The following is a 25,208-nucleotide window of genomic DNA, read 5'->3' as shown; positions in this document are numbered from 1 at the left end:
ACAGTTGACCAAACAGGCACAGAGAAGAGATGGGCGATTTCAACTATCCCGATATTTGCTGGAAAACAAACTCGGCCAAGAGTACAAGGTCCAACAATTTCGTTGTTTGCCTTGCAGACAATTTCATGGTCCAGAAGGTAGAAGAGGCAACAAGGGGGTTGGCTACTCTTGATCTCATCCTAACAAATGTGGAGGACCTGATCGATGCGGTTGAAGTGGTCAGATCCTTAGGGGAAAGTGACCATGTGCTCCTGCAATTTGAGGTAGAAAGGCCGAAACTAAGACAAGTCAAACCCGCATTTTGGACTTTAGGAGAACCAATTTCCAAAAAATGAAGGAAACGCTGAGCAGCATTCTGTGGACACAGATACTAAAAGATAAAGTAGTTATGGATGGATGGGAATTTCTCAAGAGTGAAATACTCAAGGCACAATTGCAAACTGTGCCAACTAAGAGAAAAAATAGGACAAGTGCAAAGAAGCCAGAATGGATGTTCAAAGAACTTCTAACTGTGCTAAAACACAAAAGAGACATGCACAAGAAGTGGAAAAAGGAAGAAATCACCAAAGAAGAATTCAAACAAATAGCCAACACCCGTGGGGAAAAGGTCTGCAAGGCTAAAGCACAAAACGAGCTCAGGCTTGCCAGAGATATTAAAAACAATAAAAAGGAAAAACAAGGAGGTGATAGGGCCTCTTTGAGGAGAAGATGGGGCAATGCTGACAGGGGGTGGGGAAAAGGCAGAACTACTGAATCCCTTCTTTGCCTCCGTCTTCTCACAAAAAGAAAGTCATCTTCAACCTCAGCAAGACGGAGTGGATGAGGGATTAGAGGACATCCAGCCCCCAAATTGGGAAACAAGGTGTCCAGGAATACCTGACTGCTCTAAATGAGTTCCAGTCACCAGGGCTAGATCAACTACACCCAAGAGTACTGAAGGAACTAGCAGAAGTTATTTCGGAACCATTGGCAATCATCTTTTAGAGTTCTTGGAGAACGGGAGAAGTTCCAGCAGACTGGAGGAGAGCCAATGTGGTCCCAATCTTCAAGAAGGAAAAAAAGGATGACCCAAAATATTTACCATCCGGTCAGCCTCACATCGATAAAAGGCAAGATTCTGGAAAAGGTAGTTAAGGAAGTGGTCTGCAAACGCTTAGAAACAAATGCGGTCATCGCTAATAGTCAACATGGATTTATCAAAAACAAGTCATGCCAGACTAATCTGATCTCTTTTTTCGATACAGTTACAAGCTGGATAGATGCGGGGAATGCCCTGGATGTAGGGTTGGCAAAAAAGCCAATGGGATTTTAGCCTGCATCAATAGGAGCAGTGTCTAGATCTAGGGAAGTAATGCTACCCCTCTATTTCACTTAGACCACACCTGGAATATTGTGTCCAATTCTGGGCACCACAATTCAAGAGATATATTGACAAGCTGGAATGTGTCCAGAGGTGGGCGACTAAAATGACCAAGGGTCTGGAGAACAAGCCCTATGAGGAGCTGGGCATGTTTAGCCTGAAGAAAAGAAGGCTGAGAGGAGATATGATAGCCATGTATAAATATGTGAGATGAAGCCACAGGGAGGAAGGAGCAAGCTTGTTTTCTACTTCCTTGGAGACTAGGACGCAATCGAACAATGGCTTCAAACTACAAGAGAGGAGATTCCATCTGAACATGAGGAAGAACTTCCTGACTCAGTTCTTGTGGGTTTTTTCGGGCTATATGGCCATGTTCTAGAGGCATTTCTCCTGATGTTTCGCCTGCATCTATGGCAAGCATCCTCAGAGGTAGGATGCTTGCCATAGATGCAGGCGAAACGTCAGGAGAAATGCCTCTAGAACATGGCCATATAGCCCGAAAAAACCCACAAGAACTGAGTGATTCTGGCCATGAAAGCCTTCGACAATACATTGAACTTCCTGACTGTGAGAGCCGTTCAGCAGTGGAACTCTCTGCCCTGGAATGTGGTGGAGGCTCCTTCTTTGGAAGCTTTTAAAAAGAGGCTGGATGGCCATCTGTCAGGAGAGATATGAATGCAATATTCCTGCTTCCTGGCAGGGGGTTGGACTGGATGGCCCATGAGGTCCCTTTCCAACTCTTTGATTCTATGATTCTACGATTATTATAGTATATATTATTATTGTTATTGTTATGTATTGCATGTACATACACCATCACAGGCCACCTGCCTCTGGGGTCCAAGCGCCTGGTCTTGGTCTCTGAACAGAACTGGCCTACCTGGTTGTGTGCCTGCCTTTGGCGGGAGTGCGCCTGCGCGCGATCGAGTCTTCCCCTCCCTCCCCATCCGGGCTGCCTGAGCCTTCCTTTCCCATGATGCGGTGCGGCGCGGGGAGGCCTGAGCGGGGCGCCATGTTGTCGGAGTGAGAGGCAGGCGGAGAGGCCCGGGGGAAGGGGTCCCGTTGTATCCGTCGCCATCGTGCCGCCACGCCCGTGAGTATCCGGACCGCGGCCGAGAAAAGGGCGCCGAGGGGTCCCGGCGGAGGAGCCGTTTTGGGCGGGGGCGACCGAGAGGGGGTCCCTCCGAAGGGCCGGCCGGTGGGTGGGTGCCGGGGCCCGGTCCCCAATCCGAACAAGGCCTCTATTGTTCCCGGAAACAAGCGAAGGCAGCCGCGGAGGGAGAGCACTCCGAGGGGCGCGGATCCCCCGCCAAGGGCCTCAGAGGAGTCCCCTTTCCCTCCCCACTTCGGGGGAGGCCGGGGCGGGGAACGAGACGGGGATAATGGGGCGCACGGCCAAGGAAAGGCAGGCCGAAAGGGAGGAGACAACAACAACAACCCACTGTACAGGCTGTAAACATTCATAGGCCTTGCCTAATTGCAGGCTCCCTGTCCAGGCCATACAGGAAACGGCGTATGGTAAACCTGGTGTGTTTCGAGGCCCCTTCCACACAGCTCTATCAAACCCACCCTGAACTGAGTTATCTGGTAGGGTGGACTCCGGTAACCCAGTTCAAACAGATAAATTGGATTTTATATAGGGATGTAGAATGGCCCCTGATCTCAAATGCTTGTCTCAGAGCCCTTCCAGATAGGCCCAGATCTGATCCCAGGTTTTCTGCTTTATCTGAATCTGCACTGCCAGATAATCTGGAAACAGAAAACCTGGGATCGGTTCCTGGGATATAGGGCCTGTCTGGGAGGGCCATTAGGCCCAATCTACGCTGACCTGTAATCCCGACTGTCAAAGGACATATGTTTTGAATTGGATTTTCTGAGGTCCCTTCCAGACAGGCCCTATATCCCAGGGTCTGATCCCAGGTCTTCTGTCTATCCCAGATTATCTGGCAGTGAGGATTCAAAAAATCCAGTTTAAAGTAGAAAACGTGGGATCAGATCCTGGGATTTAGGGCCTGTCTGGAAGGGCTCAGAGGCTACACTGACATATAATCCTGATCAAAGCAGATAATCTGGACGTTTATATGGCAGTAGATAGAACACTGAGTATCTTTTGGGAATACTTGCATAGGCTCCTTCCACACAGTTGTATAAACTCTACACTGAACTGGATTATGTAGCAGTGTGGACTCAGATAACCTGGTTCGAAGCAGATATGCTGGATTATCTGCTTTGATGTATATGGCTGTGTTGAAGGCTGTGGATGTGTGTGTCTGGATGCATTATATATATGGTGAAGCTTTTAAGTGTATTTCACTAATGAATTCTCTTAGGTCCACCAAACCCGAAGTTTGTGTGTGTCTTTGTATTGTGTTTAGTTGATCTTTGTGCGAAGATTAACTTCCTCCCACAAGTCAGTTACTAGGAGTATTTTTTTTTTGAGTTTTCAAACTTTATTGTATGAAAAAACATGGCTAGAAGGCACGATCATCAAGTTTGCAGACGACACCAAATTGGCAGGGATAACCAATACTCCAGAAGACAGGAGCAGAATTCAAAACAATCTTGACAGATTGGAGAGATGGACCAAAACTAACAAAATGAGGTTCAGCAATGACAAATGCAAGATACTCCACTTTGGCAGGAAAAACAAAATGCAAATATATAAAATGGGGGATGCCTGGCTCGAGAGCAGTACGTGTGAAAAAGACCTTGGAGTCTTAGTGGACAACAAGTTAAACATGAGCCAACAATGTGATGTGGTGGCAAAAAAAGCCAATGGGATTTTGGCCTGCATCAATAGGAGCATAGTGTCTAGATCTAGGGAAGTAATGCTACCCCTCTATTCCGCTTTGGTTAGACCACATCTGGAATATTGCGTCCAATTCTGGGCGTCACAATTCAAGAGAGATATTGAGAAGCTGGAATGTGTCCAGAGGAGGGCGACTAAAATGATCAAGGATCTGGAGAACAAACCCCATGAGGAGCGGCTTAAGGAGCTGGGCATGTTTAGCCAGAAGAAGAGAAGGCTGAGAGGAGACATGATAGCCATGTATAAATATGTGAAAGGAAGCCACAGGGAGGGAGCGAGCTTGTTTGCTGCTTCCCTGGAGACTAGGACGCGAAACAATGGCTTCAAACTACAAGAAAGGAGATTCCATCTGAACATGAGGAAGAACTTCCTGACTGTGAGAGCCGTTCAGCAGTGGAACTCTCTGCCCCGTAGTGTGGTGGAGGCTCCTTCTTTAGAAACTTTTAAACAGAGGCTGGATGGCCATCTGTCAGGGGTAATTTGAATGCAATATTCCTGCTTCTTGGCAGGGGTTTTTGGGCTGGATGGCCCATGAGGTCTCTTCCAGCTCTTTGATTCTATGATTCTATGTTTAACAGAAAATATGTTAACATTTAGATTGAGACATTTTTCCTATTAATATTGCCTTCCCTTTATGAAGCAAAACAAAACTACCGTAAATTATAGTTTTCACTTGGACATATCATGATCTATTAGCTATAGCTGTGTAAATTAGGAAAATACTTTATACTATAGTGAAAATGGAAAATTGTAAGATGTATTAATTTACAGGTTACAGGACTATGTTTCATTACAATTAGAACATCTCTATTGGTTAGTAGAGATGACTTGCCCAAGGCATTTTTGTCAATCAAGTTATTTTTTCACATGGATCATAATACCCAAAAAGTATCCCTTACCCTTTCAGCCAGTAGAAATGACATGAAACTAAAGAGGGTCTTCATATGTGATTACTTGTTAAAATAATATTTTTATTTATAAAAGAAAAAACAATGAGAGTCCCCTCTTAGGTTTGCCACCCTTCAAGTTAATTTAGGGCCCTTCCATACAGCCATATAATCCAGAATATTAAGGCAGATAACCACAATATGCTTTGAACAGGATTATCTGAGTCCACATTGCCATATAACCCAGTTCAATGTGGATTTTATACAGCTGTGTGGAAGGGGCCTTTGATGAAGACATTCTGTAGTGATTAAAAGTTACAAGAGGGGATGGAATTACCTTTTGATTATGTGCATTCAGCCTTCAGTTATAAATCTTTAGGGAGTTAACTTGTCATGTGAAACCCTTTTTTTGGTGAATGTTGTTTTGTGTGATTGTATTTCAACAACGAAGTGACTATTACAAAATGATTCTATTGTGATTGTTTGCTCAGAAGTGAACGGCACCGTATTCATTAAGGACACATGAGAGCATGGATCCACTTTAAATCCAGTTTCTGCCTCCTGCAGAATTCTGGAGCTTGCAGTTTAGGGAGGGACCTTTAAACTGCTCAGCCAGACAGATCCTGAACCTCACTAAACTACAAGCCCCAGAATTTTGCAGGAAACGGAAACTGATTTAAAGTGGAGCTCTGCTGTAGTGCAGGGGTCCTCAAACTTTTTAGACAGAGGGCCAGGTCACAGTCCCTCAAACTGTTAGAGGGCTGGATTATAATTTGGAAAAAAAATGCATGAATCCCTATGCATACTGCACATCTTATTTGTAGTGTAAAAACACTTTAAAACAATACAATAATTAAAATGAAGAACGATTTAAACAAATATAAACTTATTAGTAATTTAGTGGGAAGTGTGGACCTGCTTTTGACTGATGAGATGGGATTGTTGTTTTTGCTTACAAGTTGTTTCAGACTTAGGTTGACAGTGAGTGAGGGCCGGGTAAATGACATTGGAGGGACGTATCTGGCCCCTGGGCCTTAGTTTGGGGACCCCTGCTCCGGTGTGATGAGGCTATAAGACTGATCAGCAGCTTAGTGATGATCATACAGCTGCACCCCCCCCCCCCCATTTACTTAGTTTTTGCTTCTTGTGTGCATTCAAGTCATGTCCAATTTATGGTGACCCTGTCATGGGGTTGTTACGTTTCTTGGAGTTGTTACTGACTTACGACAACCCTAAGGGGAACCTGTCATGGGATTTTCTTAGCCAGCTTTGTCAGAGTGTGCTGGCTTTTTCTTCTCTGAGGCGAATGAGTGTGGCTTACGCAAGGTAATCCAGTGGGTTTCCATTTCAGAGTAGGGGTTTGAACCATGATCTCCCTAGTTCTAATCCAGGACTCAAGTCATCATGCTATGCTGTCTAGTTTCATAGTGCAAAACAAAAGTGCTCATTCAGGCAGTCCCAGTATACAGGTTAGGCATAGTTTATCCAGTAGGCCTGTCGGTTTCGTTTCGTTAATTCGTTAATTCGTATTAAAATCGTTATTTTTTGCATATCCGAAGCGATATCAAAACATATTTTTAAACCCGGAAGGGTTTAAAAATATCGAAGCAGCAGCCCCATGTATTTTACGAGCTGAAGCTCCGCTCGTTAATTGCATGGAGGCTGCTGCTGAGCGCGCCATCCGGCTCTGGCTCCTCCTCTTCCTCCGGAGCCCATTGGATGGCGCGCCGCTACCTTGGCAGCCACCCTTGGCAGCCCATTGGATGGCAGCCACCCTTGGCAGCCACCCTTGGCAGCCCATTGGATGGCGCGCGGAGGCCGCTTGTGAGCGCGCGCGCGCGCCATCCGGCTCTGGCTCCGGCGCCCCCCTCCTCCTCCTCCTCCTCCTCCTCTTCCTCCCAGCTGGGAGGAAGAGAAGGAGGAGGAGGAGGAGGAGGGGGGCGCCGGAGCCCATTGGATGGCGCGCGCGCGCTCACAAGCGGCCTCCGCGCGCCATCCGGCTCTGGCTCCGGCGCCCCCCTCCTCCTCTTCCTCCTCCTCCTCTTCCTCCCAGCTGGGAGGAAGAGAAGGAGGAGGAGGAGGAGGAGGGGGGCGCCGGAGCCCATTGGATGGCGCGCGCGCGCTCACAAGCGGCCTCCGCGCGCCATCCGGCTCTGGCTCCGGCGCCCCCCTCCTCCTCTTCCTCCTCCTCCTCTTCCTCCCAGCTGGGAGGAAGAGAAGGAGGAGGAGGAGGGGGGCGCCGGAGCCCATTGGATGGCGCGCGCGCGCTCACAAGCGGCCTCCGCGCGCCATCCGGCTCTGGCTGACTTTTCAGGGCTGTATGACCATGTTCCAGAAGCATTCTCTCCTGACATTTTGCCCACATCTATGGCAGGCATCCTCAGAGGTCTGTTGGAAACTAGGCAAATGGTGAGTTATATATCATCTAATATCTATGGAATGTCCAGGGTGGGAGAAAGCCATTCAATGCTAATCAAGGTGACCATTACTGCAACATTCACACTTAGCCTGTTTGATCAAGAAAAATTTTTTTTCAAAAATGTTTTGTAAATAATAACGAAAATTCGTAAATAACAAAACATTTTTTTTGAAAGTTTTGTAAATATTTTTAATATCGAAACAAAAAAACACCCCAATTAAGAATCGAATTTAGAAACAAATTTTTTCTTGATCAAACAGGCCTATTATCCAGGATACTAATGGCTGCCTGAGATAGTGCCACCTTTGCTTTACTGTACACATACTTTTATATCATGCACAAAATTGTTTAAAATATTGTATATTGCATATAAGGTATGGACCAACTAGTTTTGGTGTTTTTCACTTCGACTCCCACAATTCCTAACAGCTGAAGTTTCCCCATGCCTATCTATATCTTCTATCTATCTATCTATCTATCTATCTATATAATAAAAGTCAGTTTGTATGCGGTGGTGCGACCGGGTATGTGCCAGCTTTCTGATTGGCTGCCACTGTGGTGCTATTTGCATATGGTCTCTGATTGGCCAGCTGCAAGAGGAGCCCCTGGTGGACAAAAGGGTTCATGACAGAAACGGGGATTTGAGAGAAGGAAATTTGCATATGGTCTCTGATTAGCCAGCCACAATTTCAAGATTTTGAGATGACAAAGAGAGGAAAGGTAAAGGCCAGTGGCTTTGTCGGAAAATAACAAATACAGACCAAACTTGGCACACAGAGCCTGCAAGACCCACTCGACATCCTCTTGCAGTTTGGAGGAGGATGAATCATGGATGATGGAACTTGCAGTACCATCACTCACATTCTGAGACCGCTGTTAGCCTCATCCAATAACTGATCAGGACCAAACTTGGCACATAGACCTCTCATGACCCACTTTATATTCTGGTGTGGTTTGGCCAGGGATGGACCATGGATTATGGGACTTGCAGTACCTTTACTCACATTCTGAGACAGCTGTTAACCTCATCCAATGACTGATCAGGACCAAACTTGGCACATAGACCTCTAATGACCCACTTTACGTTCTGGTGTGTTTTGGCAGGGGCTGGATCATGAATTCCTGAGACCACTGCAACACTCATCCAATTACCGATAAAGACCAAACTTGGCACACTGAGTCTCCATGACGCACTCTACATCCTGGTGCAGTTTGGAGGAGGATGCACCATGGACGATGGGACTTGCAATACCTGCACCCCTTCCTAAGGCCATTACAACTGCCAACAATGATGGATCAGGACCACCATTCCTCAGAGAGCCCACATGACCCACTCTACATCCTGGTGCGGTTTGGAAGAATTTGACAATGGATGATGGGACTTGCAGTCACTTCACTCATTTCCTGAGACCACTGAGACCCTCGCCAATGACTGATCAAGACCAAACTTGGCACACAGAGTCCCCATGACCCACTATACATCCTGGGGCACTTTCGAGGAGGACAGACCATGGATGATGGGACTCGCAGTACCTTCACTAACTTCCTGAGACCACTGTGAGACATATAAATAACCTTGATACACAATTCCTTTCTCAAATAACCCGGGCAGCGCCGGGTCCCCAAGCTAGTCTATACATATAATAAAAGTCAAAGTTTGTATGCGCCAGACATGTGTTGGGAAGAGTATGTGTCAGCATTCTGATTGGCTGCATCTGTGGTGCTATTTGCATATGGTCTCTGATTGGCCAACTTCAATAGGAGCCACTGGTGGAGAAAAGAGTTCATGACAGAAACAGGAACATGAGAAGGAAATTTGCATATGGTCTCTGATTGGCCAACTTCAATTCCAAGATTCCGAAATGACAAAGAGAGGAAAGGAAAAGGCCAGGGGCTGGGTCAGAAAATTACCAATACAGACCAAACTTGGCACACAGAACCCCCATGACCCACTCGACATGCTACTGCAGTTTGAAGGAGGATGAACCGTGGATGATGGGACTTGCAGTACCATCACTCACATTCTGAGACAGCTGTTAACCTCATCCAATGACTGATCAGGACCAAACTTGGCACATAGACCTCTCATGACCCACTTTACGTCCTGGTGTGTTTTGGCCGGGAATGGACAATGAATTATGGGACTTGCAGTATGTTTGCGCAATTGTTGAGATCACTGCAATCCTCATCCAATTACCGATAAAGACCCTAACTTGACACACTGAGTCTCCATGACACACTCTACATCCCGGTGCAGTTTGGAGGAGGATGCACCATGGACGATGGGACTTGCAATACCTGCACTCCCTTCCTAAGACCATTACAACTGCCAACAATGATGTATCAGGACCACAATTCAAACAGAGAACATGCATGATCCACTCTACATCCTAGTGCGGTTTGGAAGAATTTGGCAATGGATGATGGGACTTGCAGTCACTTCATTCACTTCCTGAGGCCACTGAGACCACTTTACGTCCTGATGTGGTTTGGCCAGGGATGGACCATGGATTATGGGACTTGCAGTACGTTTGCTCAATTCTTGAGACCACTGGAACCCTCATCCAATTACCGATAAAGACCAAACTTGACACACTGAGTCTCCATGACGCACTCTACATTCTGGTGCAGTTTGGAGGAGGATGCACCATGGAAGATGGAACTTGCAATACCTACACAGCCTTCCTAAGACCATTAAAACTGCCAACAATGATGGTTTAGGACCACAATTCACACAGAGGGCCTGCATGACCCACTCTACATCCTGGTGCGGTTTGGAAGAATTTGGCAATGGATGATGGGACTTGCAGTCACTTCATTCACTTCCTGAGACCACTGAGACCCTCGCCAATGACTGAACAAGATCAAACTTGGCACACAGAGTCCCCATGACCCACTCTACATCCTCGTCCACTTCCGAGGAGGACAGACCATGGATGATGGGACTTCAAGTACCTCCACTTACTTCCCAAGACAGCTGCAACCCGCATCTAACGTCCGATCAAGGCCAAACTTGGCACACAGAGCCCCCATGACCCACTCTACATCCTGCTGCAGTTTTGGAGGAGGACGGACAATGGATGATGGGACTTCCAGTACCTTCACTCACTTCCTGAAACCACAATGATACTTATCCAAATACCAAGAAAGACCAAATTTGGCACAGAGAACCCCCTTGGCCAAGTCAACATTTTGGAGAGGTTTGGGGGAGAACAGACAATGGATGATGGGACTTGCAGTACTTAAACTTACTTTCTGAGACCACTGTGACCCTCATCCAATAATTGATCAAGAACAAAAATTGACACACAGAGCCCCCACAACCCACTCTCCATTCTGGTGCAATTTGGCGGAGGATGGACCACAGATGATGGGATTTGCAGTACCTTCACTAACTTCCTGAGACCACTGAGAGCCATATAAATAACTGATAAAGACCAACCTTGATACGCAATTCCTTTCTCAAATAACCCGGGCAGCGCCGGGTCCCCAAGCTAGTATATAATAAAAGTCAAAGTTTGTATGTGGAGGACAAAAGTGTGGCGGTGTATGTGCCAGCATTCTGATTGGCCAGGCTGAAAGTTCCAAGATTCTGATTGGCTGCCGCTGTGGTGCTATTTGCATATGGTCTCTGATTGGCCAGCTTTACAGGAGCCCCTGGAGAAGACAAGGGTTCATGACAGAAACGGAGACATCAGAGAAGGAAATTTGTAAATGGTCTCTGATTGGCCAGCCTCAATTCCAAGATTCCAAGATGACAAAGAGAGGAAAGGAAAAGGCCAGGGGCTCTGTCAGAAAATTACCAATACAGACCAAACTTGGCAAACAGAGCCCCCATGACCCACTCTACATCCTACTGCAGTTTGGAGGAGGATGAACCATGGATGTTGGGACGTGCAGTCACATTCTGAGACCGCTGTTAACCTCATCCAGTGACTGATCAGGACCAAACTTGGCACATAGACCTCTCATGACCCACCTTATGTCTTGGTGTGGTTTGGCCAGGGATGGACCATGGATTATGGGACTTGCAGTACTTTTGCTCAATTCCTGAGACCACTGCAACCCTCATCCAATTACCGATAAAGACCAAACTTGGCACACCGAGTCTCCATGACGCACTCTACATCCTGGTGCAGTTTTGGATTAGGATGCACCATGGACGATGGGACTTGCAATACCTGCACTCCCTTCCTAAGACCATTACAACTGCCAACAATGATGGATCAGGGCCACAATTTACACAGAGAGCACGCATGACCCACTTTACATCGTGGTGTGATTTGGAAGAATTTGACAATGGATTATGGGACTTGCAGTCACTTCACTCACTTCCTGAGACCGCTGAGACCCTCGCCCATGACTGATCAACACCGAACTTGGCACACAGAGTCCCCGTGACCCACTCTAAATCCTGGTGCACTTTCGAGGAGGACAGACCATGGATGATGGGACCAAGTACTTCCACTCCCTTCCCAAGACGTCTGCAACCCTCATCTAATGTCCGATCAAGACCAAACTTGGCATACAGGGCCCCCATGACTCACTCTACATCCCAAGGCTGTTTGAAGGAGGATGAATGATGGATGATGGGACTTAAAGTATCTTCACTCACTTCCTGAAACCCACAGCGACACTTATCCAAATAGCAAGAAAGACCAAACTTGGCAGAGAGAGCCCCCTTGGCCATCTGAACATTCTGGTGAGGTTTGGGGGAGAGCAGACCACAGATGATGGGACTTGGAGTACCTCCAGTCACATTGAAACCGCTGTTGACCTCTTCCAAAGACTGATCAGGACCAAACTTGGCATATAGACCTCTCATGACCCACTTTACGCCCTGGTGTGGTTTGGCCAGGGATGGACCGTGGATTATGGGACTTGCAGTACCTTTGTTCAATTCCTGAGACCACTGAAACCCACATCCAATTACCGACAAAGACCAAATTTGGCACACAGAGTCCCCATGACCCACTCTACATCCTCGTGCACTTCCGAGGAGGACAGACCATGGATGATGGGACTTCAAGTACCTCCACTCCCCAAGACTGCTGCAACCCTCATCTAATGTCCGATCAAGACTAAACTTGGCACACAGAGCCCCCATGACCCACTCTACATACTGCTGCAGTTTTGGAGGAGGATGAACATTGGATAATGTGACTTCCAATACCTTCATTCACATTCTGAGGCCTCTGCAAACCTCATGCAATGACTGATCAAAACCAAACTTGGCACATAGACCTCTCATGACCCACTTTACGTCCTGGTGTCGTTTGAAAAAAATTGGAGATGGATGATGGGACTTGCAGTAACCTCACTCACTTTCTGAGACCATTGAGACCCTTGCCAATGACTAATCAAGACCAAACTCCAATATTATGTTTGTACATACGTACATATGTGTGTACAAAGAGGTATTCCAAAATTCAAAACTTCTGGTCTCAAGAAATGTTGATAAGGGATATTCAATCTGTATTGGTGTTTGGCCATGGCCATAATATTTTTATGTTGGAAATTTGGAAAGTCATAGGAAAACCAGCCAGTTTCCAGTTTTCCAAAAGAAACGTGGTAGTTTAAAGGTGCTTTTGTAATGTTGGTATATGTGAACAAATCCTGTACATGTTAGAGTTCAGTTTCTACCAGCTTTAGGCATCAGCATATCTAATGTCAAGGAATAATTGTAGTTGTAATTCCACAACATCTGGAAGGTTGGACAGTTGCTTATCCATGATGCAAGTGTGGGTATTTACAAATCATAGTCAACCAGAATCCTTGGACCCGCTTTTTAAAGTCTATAAGACTAAGGTTACCCCCATGCTCCTATACGGAGCAGAAGTCTGGGGCCTAAACCAGGTATCATTATTAGAGCAATCTCAAGCACTGCATCTGCGTAACTTTCTGGGAGTGGATAAAAGACCCCAGCTGCAGCAGAAATGGGATTATATAACCTCCTTTTTCTGGGCAAGGTGTTAGAGCGGGTGGTTGCTGCTCAGCTTCCTTGATGACATCAACTACCTGGACCAGTCACAGTCTGGCTTCAGGCCTGGCCATAGTACCAAGATGGCTTTAGTCGCCTTGGTGGATGATCTCCGCATGGAGCTAGACAGGGGGAGTGTAACCCTGTTGGTTCTCTTGGACATCTCAGCGGCTTTCAATACCATCGATCATGGTATCCTTCTGGGACGCCTTTCTGAGATGGGCCTTGGAGGTACAGCTCTGTTGTGGCTTCGGTCTTTCCTGGAGGGTCGATCCCAGATGGTGAGATGCCTGCTCGGACCCCTGGCCTTTGACCTGTGGGGTCCTGCAAGGTTCCATTTTGTCTCCCATGCTTTTTAACATCTACATGAATCCACTGGGCGAGCTCATCCTGAGTTTTGGCACACAACTCTACTACTCTTTTCCACCTAACTCCAAGAAAGCCCCTTGAGTGCTAGACGAGTGCCTGACCGCTGTGGCTGTCTAGTTGAGGATGAACAAGCTGAAGATTAATCCCGACAAGACAGAGGTCCTCCTGGTCGATCATAAACCAGACCGAGGTATAGGGTGGCAACCTGTGCTGAACGAGGTTGCATTTCCCCTAAAGTCACAGGTCCGCAGTTTGGGGGTGCTCCTGGATTCTTTACTTACGTTTGCGGCTCAGGCGTCGGTGGTGGCCGGGAGGGTCTTTGCACAATTGAGACTCGTGCGCCAACTGCAACTGCACCTCGGGAAGGTGGATCTGGCCAAGGTGGTCCATGCCTTAGTCACCTCTAGACTGGATTATTGCAGTGCACTCTACGTGGGGCTGCCCTTGAAAACGGCCCGGAAATTTCAGATGATCCAACAGGCGGCAGCCAGGTTGTTAACTGGGGCTCCTTACAGGGAGAGGTCATCCCTCCTGTTCAAGGAGCTCTATTGGCTGCCTATCTATCGGACCCAATTCAAGGTGCAGGTTCTTACCGACAAAGCCCTGAATGATTTGGGACCTGCCTACCTGCGTGATCGCATCTCTGTATACGAACCCATACGACCCCTTCGATCATCCGGAGAGGCCCTGCTCTCGATCCCACCAGCATTGCAGGCGCGATTGGTGGGGACGAGAGAGAGGGCCTTTTCGGTGGTGGCCTCTCGACTCTGGAACTCACTCCCTAAAGACATCAGACAGGCTTCAACTTTGACAGTCTTCAGGAGGAACTCGAAGACGTGGCTGTTCCAGTGTGCCTTCCCGGAATAATGACCCCATAGCACTTTGTCCTCCAAACCACTTTACATTTCTTTAAGTCTGCTCGTATGCCCTTCCACAAACACCAGTATCACCTTCCGTTCATGTCCCAGCATTATTTCCAATTTTAACTCTACATTTGGCCTTCCCACTGTTTTTAATTATGTGCTGTTTTATTGATAATGTTGTGTATCTTATTGTCTATGTGTTTTTTAATTGCTTATACTGTTATTATTGCTTGTATTGTTGTGTTTGGGCACGGCCTCATGTAAGCCGCACCAAGTCCCTTGGGGACATGGTAGCGGGGTACAAATAAAGTGTTATTATTATTATTATTATTATTATTATATTTGGAAGCAATTGGGGTAAACTATAGGGGTGACGCAGATATCTGAACTGGATTGGGATTGTGTAATAGTTGGTCTGTTTTTACCTTTGTTTTAATCTTTGTCCTTAACTTCTGTGGTATGAAGTTTTACCTTGGCTCTGTTTTTGAATTATCTTTAACTTTTCACTTAATCACTTAATTGTGTTTTAATATATGTTCACTATTGCAGGAGTTTTAGGAAAGTGATTGGTGTCTATTTGTGTATTTTCTTGTTTTTGTCTTTTACTGTTGATATGGTCAGTGGGCATCAATAAACTTTACTACTATGCTGGTATGAGATTATGGGAATTGCAATCCAGCTAAGGACTCTGAAGTTACCCCTTTGTACTACTGATTTTGAGGTCTCACAATAGTTATAATATCCCTGGTGCTATAGGCTACATTTCAGAGAAAGGAACTGGCAAAACCACCTCTGAGTAATGTATTGTCGAAGGCTTTCATGGCCGGAATCACTGGGTTGTTGTAGGTTTTTCCGGTCTATATGGTCATGTTCTGGAGGCAATTTTTCTCCTGACATTTCGCCTGCATCTATGGCAAGCATCCTCAGAGGTTTTCCTACTTCCAACAGACCTCACTACCTCTGAGGATGCTTGCCATAGATGCAGGCGAAACGTCAGGAGAAAAATTGCCTCCAGAACATGGCCATATAGCCTGGAAAAACCTACAACAACCCACCTCTGAGTACTTCTTACCCAGTGGCTGTCATGTACTCACCATTGGTTGATAGGGACTTGAAGATATACAGTCACAGGATGATTGACAGAGTATGCTAACAGGCCAGTCTGGTTTAGCCATGTAGAGTCTATAATCCTTATGCCACTGAACAAATAAAAGTATTACCACAGTATAGATCAGGGGTCCTCAAACTTTTTAAACAGAAGGCCAGGTCACAGTCCCTCAAACTGTTGGAGGGCCAGATTATAATTTGAAAAAAACATGAATGAATTCCAATGCACACTGTACATATCTTATTTGTAATGCAAAAACACTTAAAAACAATATAATAATTAAAATGAACAAATATAAACATATTAATATTTCAATGGGCAGTATGTACCTGCTTTTGGCTGATGAGATAGGATTGTTGTTGTTGTGTGCTCTCAAGTCATTTCAGACTTAGGCTGATCCTGAGCGAGGGCTGGGTAAATGACCTTGGAGGGCCGTATCCGGCCCCCGGGCCTTAGTTTGAGGACCCCTGGTATAGATTTTGGGATAACGTTGGAAAGCAGAAGAGGCCTGATTGAATGAGTAGGCAGAGTTTGGCAATGTGTTTCATCCTTCAGCTTTGCATGAGCAGGAAAAAAACTTGATGTAGAAACTGGTAATAGTAATTTTGAAATCCCTAATTCAGAAGCAGTGTAATTTCATGTGATAATATAAACTTTACTTTAATTTTAAACTTGCCACTTGTGCTTTCAGTGACCTGTCAAGATTGCTTTTTGGGGGATTTCCTTGCTTATGCTAGAAAGGAAGTTTCAAATTTTCTTAGATTGGCATGAACATTTGTAAAGAGTTACTGGTTTTGAGTCCCATGCTTGAATAATAGAATAGTCATTGTTAGATGAGTGATTGTATAAAATATTTTCTTTGATTCTGAGATGATCAGACAAAAATCATGTCTATATCTCAATCTTAATCCACAAAACAAAATGTGTCCTTTATGGTTAAGTTTACCACAATCCCTTTCTTTGGGCCCTTCCACACAGCCCTATACCAAGGCAGATAATCCCACAATATCAGTTTTGAACTGGGTTATCTGAGTCTATACCCAGATAACATGGAATTTTCTGCCTTGATATTCTGGGATATAGGGCTGTGCGGAAGGGCCCTCACTTCACAACAATCCTGTGGGGTTGGGTAAGCCAAATGAGACCACGCCTGGTGTTGTAATCACCCATTGAGGCTCAGGACTGATTTGATTCCTCTTGTGTCTGCTACTAATTTAACTGTAACACCATATGGGGTCCTAGTTGTCTAGAGGACAGTTTAATATAGTTGTGTAATAGCTAGTTTTTGTTGTGCCAAGTAAGCTTAACCCTTACTGTTCAGATTGTCCTTTCTGCTTTCAAGTTGCTCTGTATGGCCAACCAGAGGACCAATAGAGAGAACTCATATTTATAAGACCCGACGCTGCCCGTGTTATTGGAGAAAGTGGGGAATGGCGGTTCCTTATGCCAAGTTTGGGCTTTATTGGTCATTGGATGACGTTTGCATTGTTTTCAGGAAGTGAGTGAAGGCACTTGAAGTCCCATAATCCATGGTCTACCCTCCTCCAAACAGCAGCAGGATATAGAGTGGGTCATGGGGGCTCTGTGTGCCTAGTTTGGTCTTTATCAGTCATTGGATGTGGGTGGCAGTGGTTTCAGTAAGTGAGCAAGTCCAATCATCCAAAGTCCCTCCTTCAAACTGCAGCAGGATGTAGAGCGGGTCATGTGGGCTCTGTGTGCTAAGTTTGGTCTTGATCAGTCATTGGATTAGGGTCGCAGTGGTTTCAGTAAGTGAGTGAAGGTTCTGCAAGTCCCATCATCTATGATCCACCCTCCTCCAAATTGAAACGGGATGTAGATAGGGTCATGGGGGTTCTGTGTGCCAAGTTTGGTCTTGATCAGTCATTGGTTCAGGGTTGCAGTGGTTTCAGTAAGTGAGTAAAGGTACTGCAAGTCCCATCATACATGGTCCATCCCCCTTAGAACTGCATCAGGGTGTAGAGTGGGCCATGAGTAATCTGTGTGCCAAGTTTGGGCCTGGTCTGTGATTTGTAGGGGCTACATTGTTCTGTGGGAAGTGAATCGGGTGAAGGTACTGCAAATCCCAAAGGCCCATCCTGCCCTGAACCGCACCAGGTTTTAAAGTGGGCCATTGGGCCTCTGTGTGCCAAGTTAGGTCTTGATCCGTCATTGGTGTGGGCCACAGTGCTCTAAGGTAGGTAGTTCAAGTACTGCAAGTCTCGTCATCCATGGTCCATACTCGCTCAAACTGCACCAGGATGTTGAGTGGGTCTTGGGGGGGGGGGTGGTGTTTGTGTGCCAGGTTTGGTCTTGTTCTGTCATTGTTGGGGACCACAAAGGTGTTTTGGACTTCAACTCCAACCACTCCTGACAGCTTCAGGCTCCTTACCTATTCCCTCTGCTGTCTTGGAATGTTGTGGTTGGCCAATCAGAGACCATATGCAGATTGTACCACCGAGGCAGCCAATCAGAACCTTAGAATGTTGAGGCCGGTCAATCAGAGACCATATGCAAATAGCACCACAGCAGCAGCCAATCAGAAAGCTGGCGCATACACTTCCGCCACACCTCTACACTTCCGCCGCATAAAAACTTTGACTTTTATTATATACTAGCTTGGGGACCCGGCGCTGCCCGGGTTATTAGAGAAAGTGGGTAATGGCGGTTCTGTATGCCAAATTTGGTCTTTATTGGTCATTGTATAACGGCTGCATTGTTTCCAGGAAGTGAGTGAAGGAACTTGAAGTCCCATCATCCATTGTCCGTCCTCCTCCAAACAGCATCGGGATGTAGATTGGATCAAGGTGGCTTTGTGTGCCAAGTTTTGTCTTGATCGGACATTAGGTGAGGGTTGCAGCAGTCTTGGGGAGTGGAGGTACTTGAAGTCCCATCATCCATGGTCTGTCCTCCTCGAAAGTGCACCAGGATGTAGAGTGGGTCATGGGGACTCTGTGTGCCAAGTTTGGTCTTGATCAGTCATTGGCAAGGGTCTCAGTGGTCTCAGGAAGTGAGTGAAGTGACTGCAAGTCCTGTCATCCATTGACAATTTTTTCCTAACCGCACCAGGATGTAGATTGAGTCATGCGGACTCTCTGTGTAAATTGTGGTCCTGATCCATCATTGTTGGCAGTTGTAATGATCTTAAGAAGGGAGTGCAGGTATTGCAAGTCCCATCGTCCATGGTGCATCCTCCTCCAAACTGCACCAGGATGTAGAGTGCATCATGGAGACTCAGTGTGCCAAGTTTGGTCTTTATCGGTAATTGGATGAGGGTTGCAGTGGTCTCAGGAATTGAGCAAAAGTACTGCAAGTCCCATAATCCATGGTCCATCCCTGGCCAAACCATATCAGAACATAAGGTGGGTCATGAGAGGTCTATGTGCCAAATTTGGTCCTGATCAGTCATTGGATGAGGTTAACAGCGGTCTCAGAATGTGAGTGATGGTACTGCAAGTCCCATCATCCATGGTTGCAGTAGGATGTCGAGTCGGTCTTGCAGGCTCTGTGTGCCAAGTGTGGTCTGTATTAGTAATTTTCTGACCCAGCCCCCTCTGGCTTTTTCCTTTCCTCTCTTTGTCATCTCGGAATCTTGGAATTGAGGCTGGCCAATCAGAGACCATATGCAAATTTCCTTCTCATGTCCCCGTTTCTGTCATGAACTCTTTTCTCCACCAGGGGCTCCTCTTGAAGCTGGCCAATCAGAGACCATATGCAAATAGCACCGCTGCCCAGCCAATCGGAATCTTGGAATTTCAGGCTGGCCAATCAGAGACCACAGTGGCAGCCAATCAGAAAGCTAGCACATACACCGCCACACTTTTGTCCTCCTCCACATACAAACTTTCACCTTTATTATATACTAGCTTGGGGACCTGGCGCTGCCCGGGTTATTAGAGAAAGTGGGTAATGGCGGTTCTGTATGCCAAGTTTGGTCTGTATTGGTCATTGGATGATGGTTGCATTGTTTTCAGGAAGTGAGTGAAGGTACTTGAAGTCGCATTGTCCATGGTCAACCCTCCTCCAAACAGCAGCAGGATATAGAGTGAGTCATGGGGGCTCTGTGTGCCAAGTTTGGTCTTTATCAGTCATTGGTTCAGGGTCGCAGTGGTTTCAGTAAGTGAGTAAAGGTACTGCAAGTCCCATCATCCATGGTCAACCCTCCTCCAAACAGCATCGGTATGTAGAGTGGGTTATGGGGGCTCTGTGTGCCAAGTTTGGTCTTGATCGGACATTAGATGAGGGTTGCAGCAGTCTTGGGAAGCGAGTGAAGTGACTTCAAGTCCCATCATCCATGTCCAAATGTTTCTAAACTGCACCAGGATGTAGAGTGGGTCATGCGGGCTCTATGTGCGAATTGTGATCCTGATCCATCACTGTTGGCACTTGTAATGGTCTCAGGAAGGGAGTGCAGGTATTGCAAGTCCCATCGTCCATGGTGCATACTCCCCCAAACTGCACCAGGATGTAGAATGCATCATGGAGACTCAGTGTGCCAAGTTTGGTCTTTATCGGTAATTGGTTGAGGGTTGCAGTGGTCTCAAGAATTGAGCAAAGGTACTGCAAGTCCCATAACCCATGGTCCATCCCCAGCCAAAACACACCAGGACGTAAAGTGGGTCATGAGGGGTCTATGTGCCACGTTTGGTCCTGATCAGTCATTGGATGAGGTTAACAGCAGTCTCAGAATGTAAGTGATGGTACTGCAAGTCCCATCATCCATGGTTCATCCTCCTCCAAACTGCAGTAGGATGTCGAGTGGGTCATGGGGGCTCTGTGTGCCTAGTCTGGTCTGTATTGGTAATTGTCTGAACCAGCCCCCTCTGGCCCTTTCCTTTCCTCTCTTTGTCATCTCGGAACCTTGGAATTGAGGCTGGCCAATCAGAGACCATATGCAAATTTCCTTCTTATGTCCCAGTTTCTGTCATGAACTCATTTCTCCACCAGGGGCTCCTGTTGGAGCAGGCCAATCAGGGACCATATGCAAATAGCACCACAGCAGCAGCCAATTAGAATCTTGGAACTTTCAGGCTGGCCAATCAGAAAGCCGGCACATACACCGCCACACATCCGCCGCATACAAGTTTTGACTTTTATTATATACTAGCTTGGGGACCCGGCGCTGCCCGGGTTATTAGAGAAAGTGGGTAATGGCGGTTCTGTATGCCAAGTTTGGTCTTTATTGGCCATTGGATAATGGCTGCATTGTTTTCAGGAAGTGAGTGAAGGTACTTGAAGTGCCATCATCCATGGCCCATCCTCCTACAAACAGCAGCAGGATATAGAGTGGGTCATGGGGGCTCCGGTTGCAAGTTTGGTCTTTATCAGTCATTAGATGAGGGTGGCAGTGGTGTCAGTAAGTGAGTGAAGGTACTGCAAGTCCCATCATCCATTGTCAAATTCTTCCAAACCGCACCAGGATGTAGAGTGGGTCATGCTGGGTCTCTGTGTAAATTGTGGTCCTGATCCATCATTGTTGGCAGTTGTAATGGTCTTAGGAAGGGAGTGCAGGTATTGCAAGTCCCATCATCCATGGTGCACCCTCCTTCAAACTGCACCTGGATGTAGAGTGCGTCATGGAGACTCAGTGTGCCAAGTTTGGTCTTTATCGGTAATTGGATGAGCGTTGCAGTGGTCTCAGGAATTGCGCAACAGTACTGCAAGTCCCATAATCCATGGTCTATCCCCAGCTAAACACACACCAGGAGGTAAAGTGGGTCATGAGAGGTCTATGTGTCAAGTTTGGTCCTGATCAGACATTGGATGAGGTTAACAGCGGTCTCAGAATGTGAGTGATGGTACTGTAAGTCCCATCATCCAAAGTCGATCCTCCTTCAAACTGCAGCAGGATGCAGAGTGGGTCATGGGGGCTCTGTGTGCCAAATTTGATCTTGATCAGACATTAGATAAGGGTTGCAGCTGTCTTGGGAAGGGAGTGGTGGTACTTCAAGTCCCATCATCCATGGTCTGTCCTCCTCAAAAGTGCACCAGGATGTAGAGTGGGTCATGGGGACTCTGTGTGCCAAGTTTGGTCTTGATCAGTCATTGGCGAGGGTCTCAGTGTTCTCAGGAAGTGAGTGAAGTGACTGCAAGTCCCATCATCCATTTTCAAATTCTTCCAAACCGCACCAGGATGTAGAGTGGATTATGCGGGCTCTCTGTGTAAATTGTGGTCCTGATCCATCATTGTTGGCAGTTATAATGGTTTTAGGAAGGGAGTGCTGGTATTGCAAGTCCCATCGTCCATGGTGCATCCTCCTTCAAACTGCACCTGGATGTAGAGTGCGTCATGGAGACTCAGTGTGCCAAGTTTGGTATTTTTTGGTAATTGGATGAGGGTTGCAGTGGTCTGAAGAATGAGCATTGGTACTGCAAGTCCCATAATCCACGGTCCATCCCCGGCCAAACCGCACCAGGACGTAACGTGGATCATGAGAGGTCTATGTGCGAAGTGTGGTCCTGATCAGTCATTGGATAAGGTTAACAGCGGTCTCAGAATGTGAGTGGTGGTACTGCAAGCCCCATCATCCATGGTTCATCCTCCTCCAAACTGCAGTAGGATGTGGAGTGGGTGATGGGGGCTCTGTGTGCCTATTTCAGTCTGTATTGGGAGTGTTCTGACCCATCCCCCTTTGGCCTTTCCTTTCCTCTCTTTCTCATCTCGGAATGTTGGAAATGAGGCTGGCCAATCAGAGACCATATGCAAATTTCCTTCTGTCATGCCCCGTTTCTGCCATGAACCCTCTTCTCCACCAGGGGCTCCTCTTGAAGCTGGCCAATCAGAGACCATATGCAAATAGCTCCACAGCGGCAGCCAATCAGAATCTTGGAACTTTCAGGCTGGCCAATCCGAAAGCTGCCACAAACACGTCCGCCCTCCACACTTCCGCCCTTCGCATACAAACACTCTTCTTTATTATATACTAGCTTGGGGACCCGGCGTTGCCCGGGTTATTAGAGAAAGTGGGTAATGGCGGTTCTGTATGCCAAGTTTGGTCTTTATTGGTCTTTGGATAATGGCAGCATTATTTTCAGGAAGTGAGTGAAGGTACTTCAAAGTCCCATCATCCATGGGCCATCCTCCTACAAACAGCAGCAGGATATAGAGTGGGTCATGGGGGCTCTGTGTGCCAAGTTTGGTCTTTATCAGTCATTAGATGAGGGTGGCAGTGGTGTCAGTAAGTGAGTGAAGGTACTGCAAGTCCCATCATCCAAAGTCCATCCCCTTTCAAACTGCAGCAGGATGTAGAGTGGATCATGGGGGCTCTGTGTGCCAAGTGTGGTCTTCATTGGTCATTAGAAGAGGGTTGCAGCAATCTTTGGAAGGGAGTGGAGGTACTTGAAGTCCCATCATCCATGGTCTGTCCTCCTCCAAACTGCAGCAGGATGTAGAGTGGGTCATTGGAGCTCCATGTGCCAAATTTAGTCTTGATTAGTCATTGGCGAGGGTCTCAGTGGTCTCAGGAAGTGAGCAAAGGTACTGCAAGTCCCATCATCCATCCCCAAATTTTTCCAAACAACACCAGGTCGTAAAGTAGGTCATGAGAGGTCTATGTACCAAGTTTGGTCTTGATCCGTCATTGGATGAGGTTTGCAGAGGTCTCAGAATGTGAGTGAAGGTATTGGAAGTTCCATCATCCATGGTCCACCCTTCTCCAAAACTGCAGCAGGATGTAGAGTGGGTCATGGGGGCTCTGTGTGCCAACGTTGGTCTTGATTGGTCATTAGATGAGTTTTGCAGCAGTCTTGGGTAGTGGAGGTACTTGAAGTCCCATCATCCATGGTCTGTCGTCCTCCAAACTGCTCCAGGATGTAGAGTGGGTCATTGAAGCTCAATGTGCCAAGTTTAGTCTTGATGAGTCATTGGCGAGGGTCTCGGTGGTCTCAGGAAGTGAGTGAAGTGACTGCAAGTCCCATCATCCATTGTCAAATTTTTCCAAACCGCACCAGGATGTAGAGTGAGTTATGCAGGCTCTCTGTGTAAATTGTGGTCCTGATCCATCATTGTTGGCAGTTATAATGGTCTTAGGAAGGGAGTGCAGGTATTGCAAGTCCCATCGCCCATGGTGCATCCTCCTTCAAACTGCACCTGGATGTAGAGTGCACCATGGAGACTCAGTGTGCCAAGTTTGGTATTTATTGGTAATTGGATGAGGGTTGCAGTGGTATGAAGAATTGAGCAATGGTACTGCAAGTCCCATAATCCATGGTCCATCCCCGGCCAAACCACACCAGGACGTACAGTGGGTCATGAGAGGTCTCTGTGCGAAGTTTGGTCCTGATCAGTCATTGGATAAGGTTAACAGTGGTCTCAGAATGTGAGTGGTGGTACTGCAAGTCCCATCATCCATGGTTCATCCTCCTCCAAACTGCAGTAGGATGTAGAGTGGGTGATGGGGGCTCTGTGTGCCTATTTCGGTCTGTATTGGGAGTGTTCTGACCCAGCCCCCTTTGGCCTTTCCTTTCCTCTCTTTCTCATCTCAGAATGTTGGATTTGAGGCTGGCCAATCAGAGACCATATGCAAATTTCCTTCTGTCATGCCCCGTTTCTGCCATGAACCCTCTTCTCCACCAGGGGCTCCTATTGAAGCTGGCCAATCAGAGACCATATGCAAATAGCACCACAGCGGCAGCCAATCAGAACGCTGGCACATACACCTTCCGCCCTCTGTCCGCCCTCTGTCCGCCCTCTTTCCTTCCTCTGTCCTCCCTCTGTCCTATACAAACAAACACTCTTCTTTATTATATATACAGATATAGATATAGATATAGATATAGATATAGATATAGACTAGCTTGGGGACCCAGCGCTGCCCGGGTTATTTGAGAACGGAATTGTGTATCAAGGTTGGACTTTATCAGTTATTCATATGGCTCGCACTCATCTCAGGAAGTTAGTGAAGGTACTGCGAGTCCCATCACCTGTGGTCCATCCTCCAAACCACCAGAATGGAGAATGGGTCGTGGGTGCTCTGTGTGCCAAGTTTTGTTCTTGATCAATCATTGGATGAGGGTCAGAGTGGTCTCAGAAAGTGAGTTTAGGTACTGCAAGTCCCATCATCCATAGTCTGTTCTCCCCCAAACCTCACCAGAATGTTGAGTTGGCCAAGGGGCCTTTCTGTGCCAAATATGGTCTTTCTTTGTATTTTGATATGTCACTGTGGTTACAGGAAGTAAGTGAAGGTACTAGATGTCCCATTATCCATGGTCTGTCCTCCTCGAAAGTCCACCAGGATGTAGAGTGGGTCATGGGGGCTCTGTGTGCAAAGTTTGGTCTTGATTGGTCATTACATGAGTTTTGCAGCAGTCTTGGGAAGTGGAGGTACTTGAAGTCCCATCATCCATTGCCAAATTCTTCCAAACCGCACCAGGATGTAGAGTGGGTCATGCGGGCTCTCTGAGGAATGGTGGCCCTG

The 25,208-nt window shown here is 46.9% G+C and overlaps 1 protein-coding gene across 9 annotated transcripts in view; it reads left to right on the top strand.

Moving 5' to 3' along the window:
* Nucleotides 1–2,333: 2,333 nt before the first annotated feature.
* Nucleotides 2,334–25,208, top strand: part of LOC137095687 (pumilio homolog 1-like) — a 215,044-nt gene continuing 192,169 nt past the window's right edge. For all 9 annotated transcript variants that reach the window (XM_067462472.1, XM_067462473.1, XM_067462471.1 and 6 more), the window contains exon 1: nucleotides 2,334–2,453. The gene's annotated coding sequence lies outside the window, so the exon portion shown is untranslated. The remainder of the gene's footprint in view (nucleotides 2,454–25,208) is intronic.

The sequence above is a fragment of the Anolis sagrei genome, chromosome Y (genome assembly GCF_037176765.1).
Source record: "Anolis sagrei isolate rAnoSag1 chromosome Y, rAnoSag1.mat, whole genome shotgun sequence".
Taxonomy (NCBI): domain Eukaryota; kingdom Metazoa; phylum Chordata; class Lepidosauria; order Squamata; family Dactyloidae; genus Anolis; species Anolis sagrei.
Note: the sequence above shows the minus strand (reverse complement) of the source record. Positions and strands in the feature narration are given on the sequence as shown.